Source organism: Dipodomys spectabilis, unplaced genomic scaffold (genome assembly GCF_019054845.1).
Source record: "Dipodomys spectabilis isolate Male_0828 unplaced genomic scaffold, ASM1905484v1 ptg000207l, whole genome shotgun sequence".
Lineage (NCBI taxonomy): Eukaryota > Metazoa > Chordata > Mammalia > Rodentia > Heteromyidae > Dipodomys > Dipodomys spectabilis.
In genome coordinates this window covers 4714545-4722135 of record NW_024870884.1, presented here as the reverse complement: position 1 = coordinate 4722135, position 7591 = coordinate 4714545, and the positions used below count along the sequence as shown (strand labels likewise).

Here is a 7591-nt window from a genome sequence, read left to right as displayed (position 1 = left end):
TTCTGTCTGGGATGTCTATTGACTTTCTCTATTCTTCATCGAGTGAAAAGGATCAGCAATGATCTGGTTATGAGAATAAGACAAGCCTCAACTTTAGTTGCAGAAACAAAACCATAAATTCAGTCGTGTGGAAAAAAACCCTGAAACCAGACAGAACAAAGACACACAGCCTTGTAGAATGAGCAATAAAACATGAGGAGGAAATGGAACTATTAAAGTTCCATGTTCCACTGTCTATTATCCAATTCCCATTTGCCAGGCAATGGGATCATTGTATTATGATAATTATACTATCATCAGAAAACCTAGATGCAAATGAAATAAACAGTAATTAGGGATCTTGGGCTAGGTAGCACTACTTTGGAAGAAACTCAAGAATGATGTTGGAAGGGATCTGGGCTGCAAACAAAGAATGAAGTCATGGATGGAAAGAAAATGGTTTATATATATCCATGAGGGATTAACTTGATCTTGTGCTTGGCAGAGCTTTCTGTACTACACACCTGTGTTTTCCTTACGCCTCTTCATCAGAATCAGTGTAAACTAATAAAGCATGTGCTTAGAAGGGTCTCTCTGCTGTTCAGAAAAAAAAAAAAAAAAAAAAAACCTCTCAGAAATCAAGAACCTAGACCTGAGAAAGAAAATTACCATCGTCTATGGTTTTGGAGTAGTGTGTTGCTTGTCTTGACTTGCCTTCCCTTGCCTTTATTAGGTAAGTAAGGAGCAGTGGGTTAGAGAGGGCAAGGTCATATCTCTCCAAATATATTCTTCATTTACAAGGATCTTTTAATTAATGAAAATATTCTCAAAATAGAATCTTGTAATGCTACTGTTAAAAAAATTTTTTCAAGAGGAGGAGGAAAAAGTTTTTAGCATTCCAAAGTGGTTATCATCTTCAATATATTATTACATGAAAAATAAGCTGCAGTCTGAGCTGTTTTCATATAAGAGAAGGGGAAATAAAAATACATGGGGCCGGGCGCTGGTGGCTCATGCCTGTAATCCTAGCTACTCAGGAGGCTGAGATCTGAGGATCTCGGTTCAAAGCCAGCCCGGGCAGGAAAGACCGTGAGACTCCTATCTCCAATAAACCACCAGAAAACCGGAAGTGGCGCTGTAGCTCAAGTGGTAGAGCGCTCGCCTTGAGCTGAAGAACTGAGGGACAGCGCCCAGGCCCAGAGTTCAAGCCCCACGACCGACAAAAAAAATATATATATATATAAAAAAAAATACATGGAGTATTTGCCAATATTTGACTAATAATATTGGACGTTACATAAGAAGCCAATTAAGATGATTTCCTATAATAGAAGGAAATGTGCAACACGGTAAATGGATATGGACTATTAGTGATTTATCTTAATTATGATTTTTATATTGTTTTGGTATTTGGAATATGCAAATGCTTTACTGAAAAAAAGAACTAGATTTTAGCAATTGCTGTGTATTTTTGTTACTTTCCAGAAGCATGTCATAAAAATGTTAAAAACCAATTGAGAGGAAAAAAGAAGGGGAGCAAGGGAGAAAGAGGGAAGGGATGGGGAGTGAAAAAAGGAGAGAGAGAAAGAAGAGAGAGACAGAAAGATACTCAAAGAAAATGACCCTGATAGGCAAGCATAATACAGTAATGTTCAATTTTGTAATAAATACATAGAGTTGTTAATCATTATTACGCAAATGCACATTTTTAGCAGTATTTGTAGCAAAACATGGTATCAAATAGTGTGAACCATATGACCTCCACACATGTGAATAAAAAGTATGGAGCACTGAAACATGAGTAAATTTGTTTAACCTTTGGTTTACAATGTAGCTATTTAGTGAGTTAGTATTTTATATATTAAGTGAATTAAATTAGTTAAGTAAGTGTCTCACAGATTAAAGCCACATTCTCATATGTTCTCATTAAGTAGGATGTCTACTCACTTTTGCTGTTACCACTGCCTAGCTGGACAGAAGCATTCACATTGAGTGGTCAGCATATCATACAGGTATTCTTGTAAGTACCTTACAGGGCTGATATAATGTAGTCCTCAGAACAAAATAACCAGGCTACAGTTTTTATGTTTCTAATCTACAGATAAGGCTCCCAAGGCATCCCAAAAGTAACTACCAATCTCGGGTCACATGGATGTAATCTGTAGTGTTATCATGAGCCTATCGAGACTCTGGAGCTAATGACTTTCAGCTCTGTACTATCACATTCCATACGTACCTGTTCTCATTTCACTGTGTTATAATGATACAATCCTGGCATCCGTGCAACTCTCAGAGTTCCCACAAATTAGCTCAGCATTTGGTTTTTAATATGCCACCTAATGTACATTAGATGAATGAACAAATTTGTTTTTTAATTTTAAAGTTTCTTTAGCTTTTGCAGCTCTGTAGTGTGACATCTCCTAATCTGATTGGTAAATTCCCTTCTGTGTTGACAAGTAAGAATAACTGTCCAGCCGGGCGCTGGTGGCTCACGCCTGTAATCCTAGCTACTCAGGAGGCTGAGATCTGAGGATTCTGGTTCAAAGCCAGCCTGGGTAGGAAAGTCCATGAGACTCTTATCTCCAATTAATCTCCAGAAAACTGGAAATGGCACTGTGGCTCAAGTGGTATAGTGCTTGCCTTGAGCCAAAGAGCTCAAGGACAGTGTCCCGGCCCATAGTTCAAGCCCCACGATTGACAACAACAACAACAAAGAATAACTGTCCAGGCTGGGTGCTGGTGGCTCACACCTGTAATCCTAGCTACTCAGGAGGCTGAGATCTCAGGATCACAGTTCAAAGCCAGCCGGGTCAGGAAAGTCCCTGAGACTTTTTATCTCCAATTAACCTCCAGAAAACCAGAAGTGGAGTTGTGGCTCAAGTGGTAGAGTGCTCTCCTTGAGCTGACAAGCTCAGGAACAGTGCCCAGGCCCAGAGTTCAAGTCCCATGACTGACAATAAATAAATAAATAAAACCTCAGTTCAGGATGATAAGAAATCTATCAGTACCCAGTCTTTATACCTTTATGAAAGAAACTGAAGAATACACACATTGCCAGGAAACAGCTTTCTACTGTTCACTGGGGGGCAGTGTCCTGGAAGACTTCCAAGAGGAGGTGGAAGTGACTTTTGGGTTTTAAGGGATGAGGAAGAATGAGACAAATGAAAAGAGGTGATGAAAAGCAGGGGGAACCAGCAATCCCTTTAGACACTGAAGAAAGAGAAATCTAAGACATGTTCCTGTCATCCTAGCTACTCAGGAGGCTGAGCTCTGAGAACTGTTTGAAGCCAATCCAGGAAGAAAAATATGTGAGACTCTAATCTCCAATTAACTACTAAAAAGCTGGAAGTAAAGGGTAGCTCAAGCACCATCTCAGAGTAAAAAAGCCAGTAAAGAGTGTGAGGCTCTCAGTCGAAGCCCTAGAACTGGCTCTAATTGTACTGATGGACAAATGACTGAGTAAATAGATAGAAGAAAGATCTAATTTATCAATTAAAATTTGAAGAGCCTAGCTTCATTCCAGCCAGTGCTGTAGCTGCTCCAACACCCCAACAATCAATTGCCTACTGCTGTTTCTAGGATGGTGATCCGTGTGTACACTGCATCCCCCTCTGGCTCTATGGTGATTAAGAAGAAACAACAAGATGTGCTTGGCTTCTTAGAAGCCAACAAAATTGGATTTGAAGAGAAAGATATTGCAGCCAATGAAGAGAACAGGAAGTGGATGAGAGAAAATGTACCTGAAAACAGTCGACCAGCCACAGGGCACCCCTGCCACCTCAGATTTTCAATGAAAGCCAGTACCATGGGGACTATGATGCCTTCTTCGAAGCCTGAGAAAATAATGCAGTGTATGCCTTTTTAGGATTGACAGCTCCACCTGGTTCAATGGAGGCAGAAGCCCAGGCAAAGCAGCAAGCATGAATCTTCAGCATTCTGCCATCAGCAGCTTGAAAAATGAGTCTCCTTTGCTTTTGATAAAATGGCAAAAGTATCTTGGTTTCAAAAGAAACAGGCTTAATGTTGTTAGTTGGTTTCTCACAAGCAAACAATCAAAATGAATACATAATTAAAATGTGAATGCTCTGGTGAAATGATTGAGTGATGAACATAACATCTTAGTAGATATCATAGAATAAAATAGACTAGGATAGGAGTAGCACTGTTACCTGCCAAGGCATTTTATGTACTTCAGTGATTTTACAAATACCCTTTTTTGATATTGCAGCTTAAATACTTCTACAGCTAGACTTTGCCTAATTTAAAGGAGAAAGGCTCTGCTTCCCAAATTATCCCGTTAACTTTAGTGAACAAAACATGTACACTTTAAATTTGATATTACTGTGAATAAAGTGTACTTGCAAAGAATAATAAAAATTTGAAGAGAAGATTTTCTGACAATTATCCTAACTATATCCATGAGGATTCAAAATTGTACATTGGGACATGTCCATAGGAGCACACTCACATTGAGTGTGCAAGATGAAATGAAAAAGGAACGGTTGCATGGAATGGAAAGTAAATCCTGTTACAGCTCACATCTTTGTTTTGTGACAGTAATTGTAGTAATTGTGACTCGGCCAGTTCCCCCTGTGTTGGCTTGGGCACATGAATTCTTTTCATTGCTTCTGGTAGCCTTGTGCAGATTTAGAGTAATTTCCTCATTATGACTCATTATCCAATGATGGGAAAAATTAACAACCTTCAAAATATCATTCTCCTTCCCCTCCCTTTTTTAAATCAGAAAGAACTTTAACCTGGGTGATTCCTTCAGTTCAAATAAATACACAACCAAACACACTAATGGCATTTTCCTTCTATTTCTAAAATCTCCCAAAACAAGGATAGGATGACTAAACTCATCAATGATTTCCAGAGGCCTAGGACCAAAGCAAAAACACTGCAAATACTCTCAGAGGTGACCAGGATAGGGCCTCAGGAAAAATGTCCTAGAAGAAGAACTTGTTCATCCTGTCAAATCATCCAGTTGTTTTGTTTCTTTCTTTTTGAACTAAAATTACTTTAATTTTAATCTACATTCAAACTTCTTTATCTTGACTACTTTGCTTGTGGGTGAAGAATTAGTCAGACGCTAATTAAATTCCAGGCAAGTTTTAATGAAGGGGTTAAAAAACAATTAAGAGAACTTTAGAAATGTTACTCAAGTCTAATTTGAAGAGCACTAAAAATCAACAAGCAACCCAATAAACATACATTTGACCTGCCAGAAAAGTTTACATTATTGCTACTTAATTAGTGGACATACCCCCAAAGTGTGTGTATGTGTGTGTGTGTGTGCGTGTGTGTGTGTAAGCTTAAGTGTGAACAACTTTGGGAAATGTTATTAGATATGAGTAAAATCTGATTTTTATTCCTTTTGTATTTTTAGCAAATCATCTACACAGGAAGCTAGAGAGATATTTGTGTTTACTTAATACTTTACGTTCTTGGCACATAGTAAGTGCAAAACATCAGCCTCTTCAATCTATCATACTAGGTCATGGGGAAGTTCATTATAGGGCTTCTTTTATAATGAGTAGGTTTTACTTTCACTAGTACTGATGATTCAGGAAGGGTATAATTTGTGTTTGATATTCAAAGTGGTTAGTTAGTACATTTCCCATCCCAAAGCTCCATGGATCCTCTGGTCCTACCTCCTACTATGCTGGAATGGCTAATGTGAAGATAGTCATTTGCCTAGGAATGAGCTGGCCTAAGAGGACTGGATGGTAAGGCACTGATACACTCCACGTGGGCATTAAAAGGATGCATGGTTGATTTGTTTGCTGACTCTTCTTTATCTTTGACTCAGTCACCATCCCCTGGTCTCTCAGCTGCTTATATTATTCTTCTTAGTCACTTTCAGTCTGACTACTCAAAGATACAACCTGTGCTGCCTATAAACATGAAGTTTGCAGTAGGAAGCATACTGGATATGTGAGTGAGGTGGGACTGGCAAGACATTTACCCTAAACAAGGCCTCCCTGACCTTGGCACATATGGACAGAGATAATTCTGTGGAGAGCTGTGTTGCAGGGACTCTGCAGCATCCTGGGCCTGTACTCATGGATGCTAAGAACAACCCTATAGGTTTGTGAGAGTTAAAAATATCTCAAGAAGCTGAGTGCAGTGGTACATATATATAATCCCAGCAGGCAGGACGCTGAGGTAGGAAAATCAGTTCAAGGGCAACCTGGCTGGCATATGGAATTCCTGTCTCAAAAAGAAAAGAAAACAAGCAAACAAAATAACAAAAAAGACCAAACTTCCCAGATATTGTGAAATGTGCCCCCAGGGGACAAATTAAAAGCCTCCAGTTGAGAATCATTGTTCTAGATTTACATTCCACAAGAATAGAAGTTTCTGCTTACTGGTGAGTTTGAAGAGGACTGTATCCTTATTTCCACATTCTGCACCTTGACCCAAGATGAGAAATAAATCCCCTTCCTCTGCTTTGTACCCCACCAGGACTAAACTGTCGCCAACGGAAGGCTCTGCTTTGCATGTTTATTTAACAAAATAAATGGAATGAATTTCCATTGCCATCCTCCAATATCTTGCCTGTTTCCTTTCTAATAATTTTGCTGCTTCCTTACTCTTCTGTTCAAAATGGATTTTTTTTTTTTTTTTTTTTTTTTGCCCCCACTCTCCATCCAGATTTCTAGGTTACTGGAAAGCAAAATCTATTTTCTATATATTGCCAGACTGTCATCCTGGTTGAAATTCTTCCTGCTGTCACACTTCTGAATCTCCCTGAATCTAGTACATGGTTCTTCTATACTCTTCCCTCTTATTGCTGAATTACTGGGTCATTTCCTTTTGTCTAGTCCTTCTCAGAATTCTCCATCCAAACACACCTGGGAAGGAAATCCATCTGTAGCCTTGACTATCTCTCTGGCCATTCTCCAGAGAGCAAGCCTTGTTTTGTTGTTGTTGTTGTTTGTTTGTTTGTTTTTTCTTTCATGACCCATTGAAAAATCCCCTCACCAAGGGAAGCCTAGCATCAGCTCTATGATGAGGTTCTCACTAGCTTGAATCAGAATTACCTGGAGGGCCTGCTAGAATTCCAGCTACTGGGCCCTAACCCCACATTCCTGAAAGACCCAATCATTTGCATGTAGTTCCAGATGATGTTGACACTTCTTAGGATACCTACCATTGCCAGAAGCAGAAGAGCTGAGGGAAAAGCCTTCTAGGTAGACTTGAGAGAGTTAGAATACCACCTAATATAGAGTCCTTGGTTTAGTTCATCTTCATCTAAAAGATCAGTATCTCCTGACAAGTTCCATCCAGTCAGCAGCTCCAGGTCAGTTTGGAAAGGGCTGTAAGAAAGCTTCCAGACCTCCAGAACAAAAGCCTCAGACCTTCCAGAATGAAAACATATGACTCTGTGACTTTATCCACATTGAGCGACTTATCCTGGCCTGGCTGAATTTCCAGTTGCACAGATTTTCATAAGAAGGCTTTTACTATATACTCTTTTTGTTGTTGTTGTTTTAGTGAATGAGATTACATTAGCTACTTAGAAATTCATGTTTATTTATTAAGTAAATAGTGGAAGTTCTCTAAAGGACTCAGAATGAGCATGAGACTTGGAGTGTGAATACCTGGA

The 7591-nt window shown here is 39.2% G+C and overlaps 1 pseudogene; it reads left to right on the top strand.

Annotated features, from left to right (window-relative positions):
• Positions 1–3525: 3525 nt before the first annotated feature.
• Positions 3526–3940, top strand: LOC122122331 (annotated as a pseudogene).
• Positions 3941–7591: the final 3651 nt, after the last annotated feature.